Consider the following 20174-nt stretch of genomic DNA (forward strand, 5'->3'; position numbering starts at 1 on the left):
TACAGGTTTCCCCTCAAGAAGCCTTTCGCTAAGACAGTTCTTGCGGAATTGGCAAAGTGATATTTGGAAGCCCCTAGAGGGCTATGGTGAAAAAGGAAATATCCTCAGATGAAATCTGGAAAGAAGCTTTCTGAGAAACTGTTTAGTGTTCTGTAAATTCACCTCACAGAGTTACATCTGTATTTCGTGGATCTCTTTGTTAGCCTTATTTCTGTGGAATCTGAGAACTGATATTTCGGATCCCTTTGAAGACTATAGGGCCAAAGGAAATATCCTCCGATAACAAAGAGAAAGAAGCTTTCTGAGAAACTTCTTTGTGTTCTGTGAAATCATCTCACAGAGTTACAGCTTTCCCCTCAAGAAGCCTTTCGCTAAGACACTTCTTGTGGAATTGGCAAAGAGATATTTGGAAGCCCATAGAGGGCTATGGTGAAAAAGGAAATATCCTCAGATGAAATCTGGAAAGAAGCTTTCTGAGAAACTGCTTAGTGTTCTGTTAATTCATCTCACAGAGTTACACCTGTATTTCGAGGATCTCTTTGCTAGCCTTATTTCTGTGGAATCTGAGAACAGATATTTCGGATCCCTTTGAAGACTATAGGGCCAAAGGAAATATGCTCCGATAACAAAGAGAAAGAAGCTTTCTGAGAAACTTCTTTGTGTTCTGTGAAATCATCTCACAGAGTTACAGGTTTCCCCTCAAGAAGCCTTTCGCTAAGACAGTTCTTGTGGAATTGGCAAAGTGATATTTGGAAGCCCATAGAGGGCTATGGTGAAAAAGGAAATGTCCTCAGATGAAATCTGGAAAGAAGCTTTCTGAGAAACTGCTTAGTGTTCTGTTAATTCATCTCACAGAGTTACATCTATATTTCGTGGATCTCTTTGCTAGCCTTATTTCTGTGGAATCTGAGAACAGATATTTCGGATCCCTTTAAAGTCTATAGGGCCAAAGGAAATATCCTCCGATAACAAAGAGAAAGAAGCTTTCTGAGAAACTTCTTTGTGTTCTGTGAAATCATCTCACCGAGTTACAGCTTTCCCCTCAAGAAGCCTTTCGCTAAGACAGTTCTTGTGGAATTGGCAAAGTGATATTTGGAAGCCCCTAGAGGGCTATGGTGAAAAAGGAAATATCCTCAAACGAAATAAGGAAAGAAGCTTTCTGAGAAACGGCTTAGTGTTCTGTTAATTCATCTCACAGAGTTACATCTATATTTCGTGGATCTCTTTGCTGGCCTTATTTCTGTGGCATCTGAGAACTGATATTTCGGATCCCTTTGAAGACTATAGGGAAGAAGGAAATATCCTGCGATAACAAAGAGAAAGAAGCTTTCAGAGAAACTTCTTTGTGTTCTGTGAAATCATCTCACAGAGTTACAGCTTCCCCGTCAAGAAGCCTTTCGCTAAGACAGTTCTCGTGGAATTGGCAAAGTGATATTTGGAAGCCCATATAGGGCTATGGTGAAAAAGGAAATATCTTCAGATGAAATCTGGAAAGAAGCTTTCTGAGAAACTGCTTAGTGTTCTGTTAATTCATCTCACAGAGTTACATCTGTATTTCGTGGATCTCTTTGCTAGCCTTATTTCTGTGGAATCTGAGAACTGATATGTCGGATCCCTTTGAAGACTATAGGGCCAAAGGAAATATCCTCCGATAACAAAGAGAAAGAAGCTTTCTGAGAAACTTCTTTGTGTTCTGTGAAATCATCTCACAGAGTTACAGCTTTCCAGTCAAGAAGCCTTTCGCTAAGACAGTTATTGTGGAATTGGCAACGTGATATTTGGAAGCCCTTAGAGGGCTATGGTGAAAAAGGAAATATCCTCAGATGAAATCTGGAAAGAAGCTTTCCGAGAAACTGCTTAGTGTTCAGTTAATTCATCTCACAGAGTTACATCTATATTTCGTGGATCTCTTTGGTAGCCTTATTTCTGTGGAATCTGAGAATAGATATTTCGGATCCCTTTAAAGTCTATAGGGCCAAAGGAAATATCATCCGACAACAAAGAGAAAGAAGCTTTCTGAGAAACTTCTTTGTGTTCTGTGAAATCATCTCACAGAGTTACAGGTTTCCCCTCCAGAAGCCTTTCGCTAAGACACTCCTTGTGAAATTGGCAAACTGATATTTGGAAGCCCCTAGAGGGCTATGGTGAAAAAGGAAATATCCTCAAATGAAGTCTGGAAAGAAGCTTTCTGAGAAACTGCTTAGTGTTGTGTTAATTCACCTCACAGATTACACCTGTATTTCGTGGATCTCTTTGCTAGCCTTATTTCTGTGGAATCTGAGAACAGATATTTCGGATCCCTTTGTAGAATATAGGGCCAAAGGAAATATCCTCCGATAACAAAGAGAAAGAAGCTTTCTGAGAAACTTCTTTGTGTTCTGTGAAATCATCTCACAGAGTTACAGCTTTCCCCTCAAGAAGCCTTTCGCTAAGACACTTCTTCTGGAATTGGAAAAGTGATATTTGGAACCCATAGAGGGCTATGGTGAAAAAGGAAATATCCTCAGATGAAATCTGGAAAGAATCTTTCTGAGAAACTGCTTAGTGTTCTGTTAATTCATCTCACAGAATTACATATATATTTCGTGGATCTCTTTGCTAGCCTTATTTCTTTGGAATCTGAGAATAGATATTTCGGATCCCTTTAAAGTCTATAGGGCCAAAGGAAATATCCTCCGACAACAAAGAGAAAGAAGCTTTCTGAGAAACTACTTTATGTTCTGTGAAATCATCTCACAGAGTTACAGGTTTCCCCTAAAGAAGCCTTTCGCTAAGACAGTTCTTGTGGAATTGGCAAAGTGATATTTGGAAGTCCCTAGAGGGCTATGGTGAAAAAGGAAATATCCTCAGATGAAATCTGGAAAGAAGCTTTCTGAGAAACTGCTTAGTGTTCTGTAAATTCACCTCACAGAGTTACATCTGTATTTCGTGGATCTCTTTGCTAGCCTTATTTCTGTGGAATCTGAGAACAGATATTTCGGATCCCTTTGAAGACTATAGGGCCAAAGGAAATATCCTCCGATAACAAAGAGAAAGAAGCTTTCTGAGAAACTTCTTTGTGTTCTGTGAAATCATCTCACAGAGTTACAGCTTTCCCCTCAAGAAGCCTTTCGCTAAGACACTTCTTGTGGAATTGGCAAAGAGATATTTGGAAGCCCATAGAGGGCTATGGTGAAAAAGGAAATATCCTCAGATGAAATCTGGAAAGAAGCTTTCTGAGAAACTGCTTAGTGTTCTGTTAATTCATCTCACAGAGTTACACCTGTATTTCGAGGATCTCTTTGCTAGCCTTATTTCTGTGGAATCTGAGAACAGATATTTCGGATCCCTTTGAAGACTATAGGGCCAAAGGAAATATCCTCCGATAACAAAGAGAAAGAAGCTTTCTGAGAAACTTCTTTGTGTTCTGGGAAATCATCTCACAGAGTTACAGCTTTCCCCTCAAGAAGCCTTTCGCTAAGACAGTTCTTGTGGAATTGGCAAAGTGATATTTGGAAGCCCTTAGAGGGCTATGGTGAAAAAGTAAATATCCTCAAACGAAATATGGAAAGAAGCTTTCTGAGAAACTGCTTAGTGTTCTGTTAATTCATCTCACAGAGTTACATCTGTATTTCGTGGATCTCTTTGCTAGCCTTATTTCTGTGGAATCTGAGAACAGATATTTCGGATCCCTTTGAAGACTATAGGGCCAAAGGAAATATCCTCCGATAACAAAGAGAAAGAAGCTTTCTGAGAAACTTCTTTGTGTTCTGTGAAATCATCTCACAGAGTTACAGCTTTCCCCTCAAGAAGCCTTTCGCTAAGACAGTTCTTGTGGAATTGGCAACGTGATATTTGGAAGCCCATAGAGGGCTATGGTGAAAAAGGAAATATCCTCAGATGAAATCTGGAAAGAAGCTTACTGAGAAACTGCTCTGTGATGTGTGACTTCCACTCACAGAGTTACATCTGTATTTCGTGGATCTCTTTGTTAGCCTTATTTCTGTGGAATCTGAGAACAGATATTTCGGATCCCTTTAAAGACTATAGGGCCAAAGCAAATATCTTCCGATAACAAAGAGAAAGAAGCTTTCTGAGAAACTTCTTTGTGTTCTGTGAAATCATCTCACAGAGTTACAGCTTTCCCCTCAAGAAGCCTTTCGCTAACACAGTTCTTGTGGAATTGGCAAAGTGATATTTAGAAGCCCATAGAGGGCTATGGTGAAAAAGGAAATATCCTCTGATGAAATCTGGAAAGAAGCTTTCTGAGAAACTGCTTAGTGTTCTGTTAATTCATCTCACAGAGTTACATCTGTATTTCGTGGATCTCTTTGCTAGCCTTATTTCTGTGGAATCTGAGAACAGATATTTCGGATCCCTTTGAAGACTATAGGGCCAAAGGAAATATCCTCCGATAACAAAGAGAAAGCAGCTTTCTGAGAAACTTCTTTGTGTTCTGTGAAATCATCTCACAGAGTTGCAGCTTTCCCCTCAAGAAGCCTTTCGCTAAGACAGTTGTTGTGGAATTGGCAAAGTGATATTTGGAAGCCCATAGAGGGCTATGGTGAAAAAGGAAATATCCTCAGATGAAATCTGGAAAGAAGCTTTCTGAGAAACTGCTTAGTGTTCTGTTAATTCATCTCACAGAGTTACATCTGTATTTCATGGATCTCTTTGCTAGCCTTATTTCTGTGAAATCTGAGAACAGATATTTCGGATCCCTTTGAAGTCTATAGGGCCAAAGGAAATATCCTCCGATAACAAAGAGAAAGAAGCTTTCTGAGAAACTTCTTTGTGTTCTGTGAAATCATCTCAAAGAGTTACAGCTTTCCCCTAAAGAAGCCTTTCGCTAAGACAGTTCTTGTGGAATTGGAAAAGTTATATTTGGAAGCCCATAGAGAGCTATGGTGAAAAAAGAAATATCCTCATATGAAATCTGGAAAGAAGGTTTCTGAGAAACTGCTTAGTGTTCTGTTAATTCATCTCACAGAGTTACATCTGTATTTCGTGGATCTGTTTGCTGGCCTTATTTCTGTGGAATCTGAGAACAGATATTTCGGATCCCGTTTAAGACTATAGGGCCAAAGGAAATATCCTCCGATAACAAAGAGGAAGAAGCTTTCTGAGAAACTTCTTTGTGTTCTGTGAAATCATCTCACAGAGTTACAGCTTTCCCCTCAAGAAGCCTTTCGCTAAGACAGTTCTTGTGGAATTGGCAAAGTGATATTTGGAAGCCCATAGAGGGCTAGGGTGAAAAAGGAAATATCCTCAGATGAAATCTAGAAAGAAGCTTTCTGAGAAACTGCTTAGTGTTCTGTAAATTCACCTCACAGAGTTACATCTGTATTTCGTGGATCTCTTTGTCAGCCTCATTTCTGTGGAATCTGAGAACAGATATTTCGGATCCCTTTAAAGTCTACAGGGCATAAGGAAATATCCTCCGATATCAAAGAGAAAGAAGCTTTCTGAGAAACTTCTTTGTGTTCTGTGAAATCATATCACAGAGTTACAGCTTTCCCCTCAAGAAGCCTTTCGCTAAGACAGTTCTTGTGGAATTGGCAAAGTGATATTTGGAAGCCCATAGAGGGCTAGGGTGAAAAAGGAAATATCCTCAGATGAAATCTAGAAAGAAGCTTTCTGAGAAACTGCTCTGTGACGTGTGACTTCCACTCACAGAGTTACATCTGTATTTCGTGGATCTCTTTGTTAGCCTTATTTCTGTGGAATCTGAGAACAGATATATCGGATCCCTTTAAAGACTATAGGGCCAAAGCAAATATCTTCCGATAACAAAGAGAAAGAAGCTTTCTGAGAAACTTCTTTGTGTTCTGTGAAATCATCTCACAGAGTTACAGCTTTCCCCTCAAGAAGCCTTTCGCTAAGACAGTTCTTGTGGAATTGGCAAAGTGATATTTAGAAGCCCATAGAGGGCTATGGTGAAAAAGGAAATATCCTCTGATGAAATCTGGAAAGAAGCTTTCTGAGAAACTGCTTAGTGTTCTGTTAATTCATCTCACAGAGTTACATCTGTATTTCGTGGATCTCTTTGCTAGCCTTATTTCTGTGGAATCTGAGAACAGATATTTCGGATCCCTTTGAAGACTATAGGGCCAAAGGAAATATCCTCCGATAACAAAGAGAAAGCAGCTTTCTGAGAAACTTCTTTGTGTTCTGTGAAATCATCTCACAGAGTTGCAGCTTTCCCCTCAAGAAGCCTTTCGCTAAGACAGTTGTTGTGGAATTGGCAAAGGGATATTTGGAAGCCCATAGAGGGCTATGGTGAAAAAGGAAATATCCTCAGATGAAATCTGGAAAGAAGCTTTCTGAGAAACTGCTTAGTGTTCTGTTAATTCATCTCACAGAGTTACATCTGTATTTCATGGATCTCTTTGCTAGCCTTATTTCTGTGAAATCTGAGAACAGATATTTCGGATCCCTTTGAAGACTATAGGGCCAAAGGAAATATCCTCCGATAACAAAGAGAAAGAAGCTTTCTGAGAAACTTCTTTGTGTTCTGTGAAATCATCTCAAAGAGTTACAGCTTTCCCCTAAAGAAGCCTTTCGCTAAGACAGTTCTTGTGGAATTGGAAAAGTTATATTTGGAAGCCCATAGAGAGCTATGGTGAAAAAAGAAATATCCTCATATGAAATCTGGAAAGAAGGTTTCTGAGAAACTGCTTAGTGTTCTGTTAATTCATCTCACAGAGTTACATCTGTATTTCGTGGATCTGTTTGCTGGCCTTATTTCTGTGGAATCTGAGAACAGATATTTCGGATCCCTTTGAAGACTATAGGGCCAAAGGAAATATCCTCCGATAACAAAGAGGAAGAAGCTTTCTGAGAAACTTCTTTGTGTTCTGTGAAATCATCTCACAGAGTTACAGCTTTCCCCTCAAGAAGCCTTTCGCTAAGACAGTTCTTGTGGAATTGGCAAAGTGATATTTGGAAGCCCATAGAGGGCTAGGGTGAAAAAGGAAATATCCTCAGATGAAATCTAGAAAGAAGCTTTCTGAGAAACTGCTTAGTGTTCTGTAAATTCACCTCACAGAGTTACATCTGTATTTCGTGGATCTCTTTGTCAGCCTCATTTCTGTGGAATCTGAGAACAGATATTTCGGATCCCTTTAAAGTCTACAGGGCATAAGGAAATATCCTCCGATATCAAAGAGAAAGAAGCTTTCTGAGAAACTTCTTTGTGTTCTGTGAAATCATCTCACAGAGTTACAGCTTTCCCCTCAAGAAGCCTTTCGCTAAGACAGTTCTTGTGGAATTGGCAAAGTGATATTTGGAAGCCCATAGAGGGCTAGGGTGAAAAAGGAAATATCCTCAGATGAAATCTAGAAAGAAGCTTTCTGAGAAACTGCTCTGTGACGTGTGACTTCCACTCACAGAGTTACATCTGTATTTCGTGGATCTCTTTGTTAGCCTTATTTCTGTGGAATCTGAGAACAGATATTTCGGATCCCTTTAAAGACTATAGGGCCAAAGGAAATATCTTACGATAACAAAGAGAAAGAAGCTTTCTGAGAAACTTCTTTGTGTTCTGTGAAATCATCTCACAGAGATAAAGCTTTCCCCTCAAGAAGCCTTTCGCTAAGACAGTTCTTGTGGAATTGGCAAAGTGATATTTGGAAGCCCATAGAGGGCTATGGTGAAAAAGGAAATATCCTCAGATGAAATCAGGAAAGAAGCTTTCTGAGAAACTTCTTAGTGTTCCGTTAATTCATCTCACAGAGTTACATCTGTATTTCGTGGATCTCTTTGCTAGCCTTATTTCTGTGGAATCTGAGAACAGATATTTCGGATCCCTTTGAAGACTATAGGGCCAAAGGAAATATCCTCCGATAACAAAGAGAAAGCAGTTTTCTGAGAAACTTCTTTGTGTTCTGTGAAATCATCTCACAGAGTTGCAGCTTTCCCCTCAAGAAGCCTTTCGCAAAGACAATTGTCGTGGAATTGGCAAAGTGATATTTGGAAGCCCATAGAGGGCTATGGTGAAAAAGGAAATATCCTCACATGAAATCTGGAAAGAAGCTTTCTGAGAAACTGCTTAGTGTTCTGTTAATTCATCTCACAGAGTTACATCTGTATATCATGGATCTCTTTGCAGCCTTATTTCTGTGGAATCTGAGAACAGATATTTCGGATCCCTTTGAAGACTATAGGGCCAAAGGAAATATCCTCCGATAACAAAGAGAAAGAAGCTTTCTGAGAAACTTCTTTGTGTTCTGTGAAATCATCTCACAGAGTTACAGCTTTCCCCTCAAGAAGCCTTTCGCTAAGACAGTTCTTGTGGAATTGGCAAAGTGATATTTGGAAGCCCATAGAGGGCTAGGGTGAAAAAGGAAGTATCCTCAGATGAAATCTGGAAAGAAGCTTTCTGAGAAACTGCTCTGTGATGTGTGACTTCCACTCACAGAGTTACATCTGTATTTCGTGGATCTCTTTGTCAGCCTTATTTCTGTTGAATCTGAGAACAGATATTTCGGATCCCTTTAAAGACTATAGGGCCAAAGGAAATATCTTCCGATAACAAAGAGAAAGAAGCTTTCTGAGAAACTTCTTTGTGTTCTGTGAAATCATCTCACAGAGTTACAGCTTTCCCCTCAAGAAACCTTTCGCTAAGACACTTCTTGTGGAATTGGCAAGTGATATTTTGAAGCCCAAAGAGGGCTATGGTGAAAAAGGAAATATCCTCAGATGAAATCTGCAAAGAAGCTTTCTGAGAAACTGCTTAGTGTTCTGTTAATTCGTCTCACAGAATTACATCTGTATTTCATGGATCTCTTTGCTAGCCTTATTTCTGTGGAATCTGAGAACAGACATTTCGGATCCCTTTGAAGACTATAGGGCCAAAGGAAATATCCTCCGATAACAAAGAGAAAGAAGCTTTCTGAGAAACTTCTTTGTGTTCTGTGAAATCATCTCAAAGAGTTACAGCTTTCCCCTAAAGAAGCCTTTCGCTAAGACAGTTCTTGTGGAATTGGAAAAGTGATATTTGGAAGCCCATAGAGGGCTATGGTGAAAAAGGAATTATCCTCAGATGAAATCTGGAAAGAAGGTTTCTGAGAAACTGCTTAGTGTTCTGTTAATTCATCTCACAGAGTTACATCTGTATTTCGTGGATCTGTTTGCTAGCCTTATTTCTGTGGAATCTGAGAACAGATATTTCGGATCCCTTTGAAGACTATAGGGCCAAAGGAAATATCCTCCGAAAACAAAGAGAAAGAGGCTTTCTGAGAAACTTCTTTGTGTTCTGTGAAATCATCTCACAGAGTTACAGCTTTCCCCTCAAGAAGCCTTTCGCTAAGACAGTTCTTGTGGAATTGGCAAAGTGATATTTTGAAGACCATAGAGGGCTATGGTGAAAAAGGAAATATCCTCAGATTAAATCTGGAAAGAAGCTTTCTGAGAAACTGCTCTGTGATGTGTGACTTCCACTCACAGAGTTACATCTGTATTTCGTGGATCTCTTTGTCAGCCTTATTTCTGTTGAATCTTAGAACAGATATTTCGGATCCCTTTAAAGACTATAGGGCCAAATGAAATATCTTCCGATAACAAAGAGAAAGAAGCTTTCTGAGAAACTTCTTTGTGTTCTCTGAAATCATCTCACAGAGTTACAGCTTTCCCCTCAAGAAACCTTTCGCTAAGACACTTCTTGTGGAATTGGCAAAGTGATATTTTGAAGCCCAAAGAGGGCTATGGTGAAAAAGGAAATATCCTCAGATGAAATCTGGAAAGAAGCTTTCTGAGAAACTGCTTAGTGTTCTGTTAATTCATCTCACAGAGTTACATCTGTATTTCGTGGATCTCTTTGCTAGCCTCATTTCTGTGGAATCTGAGAACAGGTATTTCGGATCCCTTTGAAGACTATAGGGCCAAAGGAAATATCCTCCGATAACAAAGAGAATGAAGATTTCTCAGAAACTTCTTTGTGTTCTGTGAAATCATCTCACAGAGTTACAGCTTTCCCCTCAAGAAGCCTTTCGCTAATACAGTTCTTGTGGATTTGGCAAAGTGATATTTGGAAGCCCATAGAGGGCTATGGTGAAAAAGGAAGTATCCTCAGATGAAATCTGGAAAGAAGCTTTCTGAGAAACTGCTCTGTGATGTGTGACTTCCACTCACAGAGTTACATCTGTATTTCGTGGATCTCTTTGCTAGCCTTATTTCTGTGGAATCTGAGAACAGATATGTCGGATCCCTTTGAAGACTATAGAGCCAAAGGAAATATCCTCCGATAACAAAGAGAAAGAAGCTTTCTGATAAACTTCTTTGTGTTCTGTGAAATCATCTCATAGAATTACAGCTTTCCCCTCAAGAAGCCTTTCGCTAAGACACTTCTTGTGGAATTGGCAAAGAGATATTTGGAAGCCCATAGAGGGCTATGGTGAAAAAGGAAATATCCTCAGATGAAATCTGGAAAGAAGCTTTCTGAGAAACTGCTTAGTTTTCTGTTAATTCATCTCACAGAGTTACACCTGTATTTCGTGGATCTCTTTGCTAGCCTTATTTCTGTGGAATCTGAGAATAGATATTTCGGATCCCTTGAAGACTATAGGGCCAAAGGAAATATCCTCCGATAACAAAGAGAAAGAAGCTTTCTGAGAAACTTCTTTGTGTTCTGTGAAATCATCTCACAGAGTTACAGCTTTCCCCTGAAGAAGCCTTTCGCTAAGACACTCCCTGTGGAATTGGCAAAGTGATATTTGTAAGCCCTTTGAGGGCTATGGTGAAAAAGGAAATATCCTCAGATGAAATCTGGAAAGAAGCTTTCTGAGAAACTGCTTAGTGTTCTGTTAATTCATCTCACAGAGTTACACCTGTATTTCGAGGATCTCTTTGCTAGCCTTATTTCTGTGGAATCTGAGAACAGATATTTCGGATCCCTTTGAAGACTATAGGGCCAAAGGAAATATCCTCCGATAACAAAGAGAAAGAAGCTTTCTGAGAAACTTCTTTGTGTTCTGTGAAATCATCTCACAGAGTTACAGCTTTCCCCTCAAGAAGCCTTTCGCTAAGACACTTCTTCTGGAATTGGCAAAGTGATATTTGGAAGCCCCTAGAGGGCTATGGTGAAAAAGTAAATATCCTCAAAAGAAATATGGAAAGAAGCTTTCTGAGAAACTGCTTAGTGTTCTGTTAATTCATCTCACAGAGTTACATCTGTATTTCGTGGATCTCTTTGCTAGCCTTATTTCTGTGGAATCTGAGAACAGATATGTCGGATCTCTTTGAAGACTATAGGGCCAAAGGAAATATCCTCCGATAACAAAGAGAAAGATGCTTTCTGAGAAACTTCTTTGTGTTCTTTGAAATCATCTCATGGAGTTACAGCTTTCCCCTCAAGAAGCCTTTCGCTAAGACACTTCTTGTGGAATTGGCAAAGAGATATTTGGAAGCCCATAGAGGGCTATGGTGAAAAAGGAAATATCCTCAGATGAAATCTGGAAGGAAGCTTTCTGAGAAACTGCTTAGTGTTCTGTTAATTCATCTCACAGAGTTACACCTGTATTTCGTGGATCTCTTTGCTAGCCTTATTTCTGTGGAATCTGAGAACAGATATTTGGGATCCCTTGAAGACTATAGGGCCAAAGGAAATATCCTCCGATAACAAAGAGAAAGAAGCTTTCTGAGAAACTTCTTTGTGTTCTGTGAAATCGTCTCACAGAGTTACAGCTTTCCCCTGAAGAAGCCTTTCGCTAAGACACTCCCTGTGGAATTGGCAAAGAGATATTTGTAAGCCCTTTGAGGGCTATGGTGAAAAAGGAAATATCCTCAGATGAAATCTGGAAAGAAGCTTTCTGAGAAACTGCTTAGTGTTCTGTTAATTCATCTCACAGAGTTACACCTGTATTTCGAGGATCTCTTTGCTAGCCTTATTTCTGTGGAATCTGAGAACAGATATTTCGGATCCCTTTGAAGACTATAGGGCCAAAGGAAATATCCTCCGATAACAAAGAGAAAGAAGCTTTCTGAGAAACTTCTTTGTGTTCTGTGAAATCACCTCACAGAGTTACAGCTTTCCCCTCAAGAAGCCTTTCGCTAAGACAGTTATTGTGGAATTGGCAAAGTGATATTTGGAAGCCCATAGAGGGCTATGGTGAAAAAGGAAATATCCTCAGATGAAATCTGGAAAGAAGCTTTCTGAGAAACTGCTTAGTGTTCTGTTAATTCATCTCACAGACTTACATCTATATTTCGTGGATCTCTTTGCTAGCCTTATTTCTGTGGAATCTGAGAACAGATATTTCAGATCCCTTTAAAGTCTTTAGGGCCAAAGGAAATATCCTCCGATAAGAAAGAGAAAGAAGCTTTCAGAGAAACTTCTTTGTGTTCTGTGAAATCATCTCACAGAGTTACAGGTTTCCCCTCAAGAAGCCTTTCGCTAAGAGAGTTCTTGTGGAATTGGCAAAGTGATATTTGGAAGCCCCTAGAGGGCTATGGTGAAAAAGTAAATATCCTCAAACGAAATATGGAAAGAAGCTTTCTGAGAAACTGCTTAGTGTTCTGTTAATTCATCTCACAGAGTTACATCTGTATTTCGTGGATCTCTTTGCTAGCCTTATTTCTGTGGAATCTGAGAACAGATATGTCGAATCTCTTTGAAGACTATAGGGCCAAAGGAAATATCCTCCGATAACAAAGAGAAAGAAGCTTTCTGAGAAACTTCTTTGTGTTCTTTGAAATCATCTCATGGAGTTACAGCTTTCCCCTCAAGAAGCCTTTCGCTAAGACACTTCTTGTGGAATTGGCAAAGAGATATTTGGAAGCCCCTAGAGGGCTATGGTGAAAAAGGAAATATCCTCAGATGAAATCTGGAAAGAAGCTTTCTGAGAAACTGCTTAGTGTTCTGTTAATTCATCTCACAGAGTTACACCTGTATTTCGTGGATCTCTTTGCTAGCCTTATTTCTGTGGAATCTGAGAACAGATATTTCGGATCCCTTTGAAGACTATAGGGCCAAAGGAAATATCCTCCGATAACAAAGAGAAAGAAGCTTTCTGAGAAACTTCTTTGTGTTCTGTGAAATCATCTCACAGAGTTACAGCTTTCACCTCAAGAAGCCTTTTGCTAAGACACTCCCTGTGGAATTGGCAAAGAGATATTGGGAAGCCCTTTGAGGGCTATGGTGAAAAAGGAAATATCCTCAGATGAAATCTGGAAAGAAGCTTTCTGAGAAACTGCTTAGTGTTCTGTTAATTCATCTCACAGAGTTACACCTGTATTTCGAGGATCTCTTTGCTAGCCTTATTTCTGTGGAATCTGAGAACAGATATTTCGGATCCCTTTGAAGACTATAGGGCCAAAGGAAATATCCTCCGATAACAAAGAGAAAGAAGCTTTCTGAGAAACTTCTTTGTGTTCTGTGAAATCATCTCACAGAGTTACAGCTTTCCCCTCCAGAAGCCTTTCGCTAAGACACTTCTTCTGGAACTGGCAAAGTGATATTTGGAAGCCCATAGAGGGCTATGGTGAAAAAGGAAATATCCTCAGATGAAATCTGGAAAGAAGCTTTCTGAGAAACTGCTTAGTGTTCTGTTAATTCATCTCACAGAGTTATATCTGTATTTCGTGGATCTCTTTGCTTGCCTTATTTCTGTGGAATCTGAGAACAGATATTTCGGATCCCTTTGAAGACTATAGGGCTAAAGTAAATATCCTCCGATAACAAAGAGAAAGAAGCTTTCTGAGAAACTTCTTTGCGTTCTGTGAAATCATCTCACAGAGTTACAGGTTTCCCCTGAAGAAGCCTTTCGCTAAGACAGTTCTTGTGGAATTGGCAAAGTGATATTTGGAAGCCCATAGAGGGCTATGGTGAAAAAGGAAATATCCTCAGATGAAATCTGGAAAGAAGCTTTCTGAGAAACTGCTTAGTGTTCTGTTAATTCATCTCACAGAGTTACATCTATATTTCGTGGATCTCTTTGCTAGCCTTATTTCTGTGGAATCTGAGAACAGATATTTCGCATCCCTTTAAAGTCTATAGGGCCAAAGGAAATATCCTCCGATAACAAAGAGAAAGAAGCTTTCAGAGAAACTTCTTTGTGTTCTGTGAAATCATCTCACAGAGTTAAACCTTTCCCCTCAAGAAGCCTTTCGCTAAGACAGTTCTCGTGGAATTGGCAAAGTGATATTTGGAAGCCCATAGAGGGCTAAGGTGAAAAAGGAAATATCCTCAGATGAAATCTGGAAAGAAGCTTTCTGAGAAACTGCTTAGTGTTCTGTTAATTCATCTCATAGAGTTACATCTGTATTCGGTGGATCTCTTTGCTTGCCTTATTTCTGTGGAATCTCAGAACAGATATTTCGGATCCCTTTGAATACTATAGGGCCAAAGAAATATCCTCCGATAACAAAGAGAAAGAAGGTTTCTGAGAAACTTCTTTGTGTTCTGTGAAATCATCTCACAGAGTTACAGCTTACCCCTCAAGAAGTCTTTCGATAAGACAGTTCTTGTGGAATTGGCACAGTGATATTTGGAAGCCCATAGAGGTCTACGGTGAAAAAGGAAATATCCTCAGATGAAATCTGGAAAGAAGCTTTCTGAGAAACTGCTTAGTGTTCTGTTAATTCATCTCACAGAGTTACATCTCTATTTCGTGGATCTCTTTGCTAGCCTTATTTCTGTGGAATCTGAGAACAGATATTTCGGATCACTTTAAAGTCTATAGGGCCAAAGGAAATATCCTCCGATAACAAAGAGAAAGAAGCTTTCAGAGAAACTTATTTGTGTTCTGTGAAATAATCTCACAGAGTTACAGGTTTCCCCTCAAGAAGCCTTTCGCTAAGACACTTCTTGTGGAATTGGCAAAGTGATATTTGGAAGCCCCTAGAGGGCTATGGTGAAAAAGTAAATATCCTCAAACGAAATATGGAAAGAAACTTTCTGAGAAACTGCTTAGTGGTCTGTTAATTCATCTCACAGAGTTACATCTGTATTTCGTGGATCTCTTTGCTAGCCTTATTTCTGTGGAATCTGAGAACAGATATTTCGGATCCCGTTGAAGACTATAGGGCCAAAGGAAATATCCTCCGATAACAAATAGAAAGAAGCTTTCTGAGAAACTTCTTTGTGTTCTGTGAAATCATCTCACAGAGTTACAGCTTTTCCCTCAAGAAGCCTTTCGCTAAGACAGTTCTTGTGGAATTGGCAAAGTGATATTTGGAAGCCCATAGAGGGTTATGGTGAAAAAGGAAATATCCTCAGATGAAATCTGGAAAGAAGCTTTCTGAGAAACTGCTTAGTGTTCTGTTAATTCATCTGACAGACTTACATCTATATTTCGTGGATCTCTTTGCTAGCCTTATTTCTTTGGAATCTGAGAATAGATATTTCGGGTCCCTTTAAAGTCTATAGGGCCAAAGGAAATATCCTCCGACAACAAAGAGAAAGAAGATTTCTGAGAAACTTCTTTATGTTCTGTGAAATCATCTCACAGAGTTACAGGTTTCCCCTCAAGAATCCTTTCGCTGAGACAGTTCTTGTGGAATTGGCAAAGTGATATTTGGAAGCCCCTAGAGGGCTATGGTGAAAAAGGAAATATCCTCAGATGAAATCTGGAAAGAAGCTTTCTGTGAAACTGCTTAGTGTTCTGTTAATTCACCTCACAGAGTTACATCTGTATTTCGTGGATCTCTTTGCTAGCCTTATTTCTGTGGAATCTGAGAACAGATATGTCGGATCCCTTTGAAGACTATAGGGCCAAAGGAAATATCCTCCGATAACAAAGAGAAAGAAGCTTTCTGAGAAACTTCTTTGTGTTCTGTGAAATCATCTCACAGAGTTACAGCTTTCCCCTCAAGAAGCCTTTCGCTAAGACAGTTATTGTGGAATTGGCAACGTGATATTTGGAAGCCCTTAGAGGGCTATGGTGAAAAAGGAAATATCCTCAGATTAAATCTGGAAAGAAGCTTTCCGAGAAGCTGCTTAGTGTTCAGTTAATTCATCTCACAGAGTTACATCTATATTTCGTGGATCTCTTTGCTAGCATTATTTCTGTGGAATCTGAGAATAGATATTTCGGATCCCTTTAAAGTCTATAGGGCCAAAGGAAATATCATCCGACAACAAAGAGAAAGAAGCTTTCTGAGAAACTTCTTTATGTTCTGTGAAATCATCTCACAGAGTTACAGGTTTCCCCTCAAGAAGCCTTTCGCTAAGACAGTTCTTGTGGAATTGGCAAAGTGATATTTGGAAGCCCCTAGAGGGCTTTGGTGAAAAAGGAAATATCCTCAGATGAAATCTGGAAAAAAGCTTTCTGAAAAACTGCTTAGTGTTCTGTTAATTCACCTCACAGAGTTACATCTGTATTTCGTGGATCTCTTTGCTAGCCTTACTTCTGTGGAATCTGAGAACAGATATGTCGGATCCCTATGAAGACTATAGGGCCAAAGGAAATATCCTCTGATAACAAAGAGAAAGAAGCTTTCTGAGAAACTTCTCTGTGTTCTGTGAAATCATCTCATAGAGTTACAGCTTTCCCCTCAAGAAGCCTTTCGCTAAGACACTTCTTGTGGAATTGGCAAAGAGATATTTGGAAGCCCATAGAGGGCTATGTTTAAAAAGGAAATATCCTCAGATGAAATATGGAAAGAAGCTTTCTGAGAAACTGCTTAGTGTTCTGTTAATTCATCTCACAGAGTTACACCTGTATTTCGTGGATCTCTTTGCTAGCGTTATTTCTGTGGAATCTGAGAACAGATATTTCGGATCCCTTTGAAGACTATAGGGCCAAAGGAAATATCCTCCGATAACAAAGAGAAAGAAGCTTTCTGAGAAACTTCTTTGTGTTCTGTGAAATCATCTCACAGAGTTACAGTTTTCCCCTCAAGAAGCCTTTCGCTAAGACACTTCTTGTGGAATTTGCAAAGTGATATTTGGAAGCCCCTAGAGGGCTATGGTGAAAAAGGAAATATCCTCAGATGAAATCTGGACAGAAGCTTTCTGAGAAACTGCTTAGTGTTCTGTTAATTCATCTCACAGAGTTACATCTATATTTCGTGGATCTCCTTGCTAGCCTTATTTCTGTGGAATCTTAGAACAGATATTTCGGATCCCTTTAAAGTCTATAGGGCCAAAGGAAATATCCTCCGATAACAAAGAGAAAGAAGCTTTCAGAGAAACTTATTTGTGTTCTGTGAAATAATCTCACAGAGTTACAGGTTTCCCCTCAAGAAGCCTTTCGATAAGAGAGTTCTTGTGGAATTGGCAAAGTGATATTTGGAAGCCCCTAGAGGGCTATGGTGAAAAAGTAAATATCCTCAAACGAAATATGGAAAGAAGCTTTCTGAGAAACTGCTTAGTGTTCTGTTAATTCACCTCACAGAGTTACATCTGTATTTCGTGGATCTCTTTGCTAGCCTTATTTCTGTGGAATCTGAGATCAGATATTTCGGATCCCGTTGAAGACTATAGGGCCAAAGGAAATATCCTCTGATAACAAAGAGAAAGAAGCTTTCTGAGAAACTTCTTTGTGTTCTGTGAAATCATCTCACAGAGTTACAGCTTACCCCTCAAGAAGCCTTTCGTTAAGACAGTTCTTGTGGAATTGGCAAAGTGATATTTGGAAGCCCATAGAGGGCTATGGTGAAAAAGGAAATATCCTCAGATGAAATCTGGAAAGAAGCTTTCGGAGAAACTGTTTAGTGTTCTGTTAATTCATCTCACAGAGTTACATCTATATTTCGTGGATCTCTTTGCTAGCCTTATTTCTGTGGAATCTGAGAATAGATATTTCGGATCCCTTTAATGTCTATAGGGCCAAAGGAAATATCCTCCGACAACAAAGAGAAAGAAGCTTTCTGAGAAACTTATTTATGTTCTGTGAAATCATCTCACTGAATTACAGGTTTCCCCTCAAGAAGGCTTTCGCTAAGACAGTTCTTGTGGAATTGGCAAAGTGATATTTGGAAGCCCCTCGAGGGCTTTGGTGAAAAAGGAAATATCCTCAGATGAAATCTGGAAAGAAGCTTTCTGAGAAACTGCTTAGTGTTCTGTTAATTCACCTCACAGAGTTACATCTGTATTTCGTGGATCTCTTTGCTAGCCTTATTTCTGTGGAATCTGAGAACAGATATGTCGGATCCCTTTGAAGACTATAGGGCCAAAGGAAATATCCTCCGATAACAAAGAGAAAGAAGCTTTCTGAGAAACTTCTTTGTGTTCTGTGAAATCATCTCACAGAGTTACAGGTTTCCCCTCCAGAAGCCTTTCGCTAAGACAGTTCTTGTGGAATTGGCAAAGTGATATTTGGAAGCCCATAGAGGGCTAAGGTGAAAAAGGAAATATCCTCAGATGAAATCTGGAAAGAAGCTTTCTGAGAAACTGCTTAGTGTTCTGTTAATTCATCTCACAGACTTACATCTATATTTCGTGGATCTCTTTGCTAGCCTTATTTCTTTGGAATCTGAGAATAGATATTTCGGATCCCTTTAAAGTCTATAGGGCCAAAGGAAATATCCTCCGACAACAAAGAGAAAGAAGCTTTCTGAGAAACTATTTTATGTTCTGTGAAATCATCTCACAGAGTTACAGGTTTCCCCTCAAGAAGCCTTTCGCTAAGACAGTTCTTGTGGAATTGGCAAAGTGATATTTGGAAGCCCCTAGAGGGCTATGGTGAAAAAGGAAGTATCCTCAGATGAAATCTGGAAAGAAGCTTTCTGAGAAACTGCTTAGTGTTCTGTAAATTCGCCTCACAGAGTTACATCTGTATTTCGTGGATCTCTTTTCTAGCCTTATTTCAGTGGAATCTGAGAACAGATATTTCGGATCCCTTTGAAGACTATAGGGCCAAAGGAAATATCCTCCGATAACAAAGAGAAAGAAGCTTTCTGAGAAACTTCTTTGTGTTCTGTGAAATCATCTCACAGAGTTACAGCTTTCCCGTCAAGAAGCCTTTCGCTAAGACACTTCTTGTGGAATTGGCAAAGAGATATTTGGAAGCCCATAGAGGGCTATGGTGAAAAAGGAAATATCCTCAGATGAAATCTGGAAAGAAGCTTTCTGAGAAACTGCTTAGTGTTCTGTTAATTCATCTCACAGAGTTACACCTGTATTTCGAGGATCTCTTTGCTAGCCTTATTTCTGTGGAATCTGAGAACAGATATTTAGGATCCCTTTGAAGACTATAGGGCCAAAGGAAATATCCTCCGATAACAAAGAGAAAGAAGCTTTCTGAGAAACTTCTTTGTGTTCTGGGAAATCATCTCACAGAGTTACAGCTTTCCCCTCAAGAAGCCTTTCGCTAAGAGAGTTCTTGTGGAATTGGCAAAGTGATATTTGGAAGCCCTTAGAGGGCTATGGTGAAAAAGTAAATATCCTCAAACGAAATATGGAAAGAAGCTTTCTGAGAAACTGCTTAGTGTTCTGTTAATTCATCTCACAGAGTTACATCTGTATTTCGGGGATCTCTTTGCTAGCCTTATTTCTGTGGAATCTGAGAACAGATATTTCGGATCCCGTTGAAGACTATAGGGCCAAAGGAAATATCCTCCGATAACAAAGAGAAAGAAGCTTTCTGAGAAACTTCTTTGTGTTCTGTGAAATCATCTCACAGAGTTACAGCTTTCCCCTCAAGAAGCCTTTCGCTAAGACAGTTCTTGTGGAATTGGCAACGTGATATTTGGAAGCCCTTAGAGGGCTATGGTGAAAAAGGAAATATCCTCAGATGAAATCTGGAAAGAAGCTTTCCGAGAAACTGCTTAGTGTTCAGTTAATTCAACTCACAGAGTTACATCTATATTTCGTGGATCTCTTTGCTAGCCTTATTTCTGTGGAATCTGAGAATAGATATTTCGGATCCCTTTAAAGTCTATAGGGCCAAAGGAAATATCATCCGACAACAAAGAGAAAGAAGCTTTCTGAGAAACTTCTTTATGTTCTGTGAAATCATCTCACAGAGTTACAGGTTTCCCCGCAAGAAGCCTTTCGCTAAGACAGTTCTTGTGGAATTGGCAAAGTGATATTTGGAAGCCCCTAGAGGGCTTTGGTGAAAAAGGAAATATCCTCAGATGAAATCTGGAAAAAAGCTTTCTGAGAAACTGCTTAGTGTTCTGTTAATTCACCTCACAGAGTTACATCTGTATTTCGTGGATCTCTTTGCTAGCCTTACTTCTGTGGAATCTGAGAACAGATATGTCGGATCCCTATGAAGACTCTAGGGCCAAAGGAAATATCCTCCGATAACAAA

Source organism: Macaca nemestrina, chromosome 5 (assembly GCF_043159975.1).
Source record: "Macaca nemestrina isolate mMacNem1 chromosome 5, mMacNem.hap1, whole genome shotgun sequence".
In the NCBI taxonomy this organism is placed as follows: Eukaryota; Metazoa; Chordata; class Mammalia; order Primates; family Cercopithecidae; genus Macaca; species Macaca nemestrina.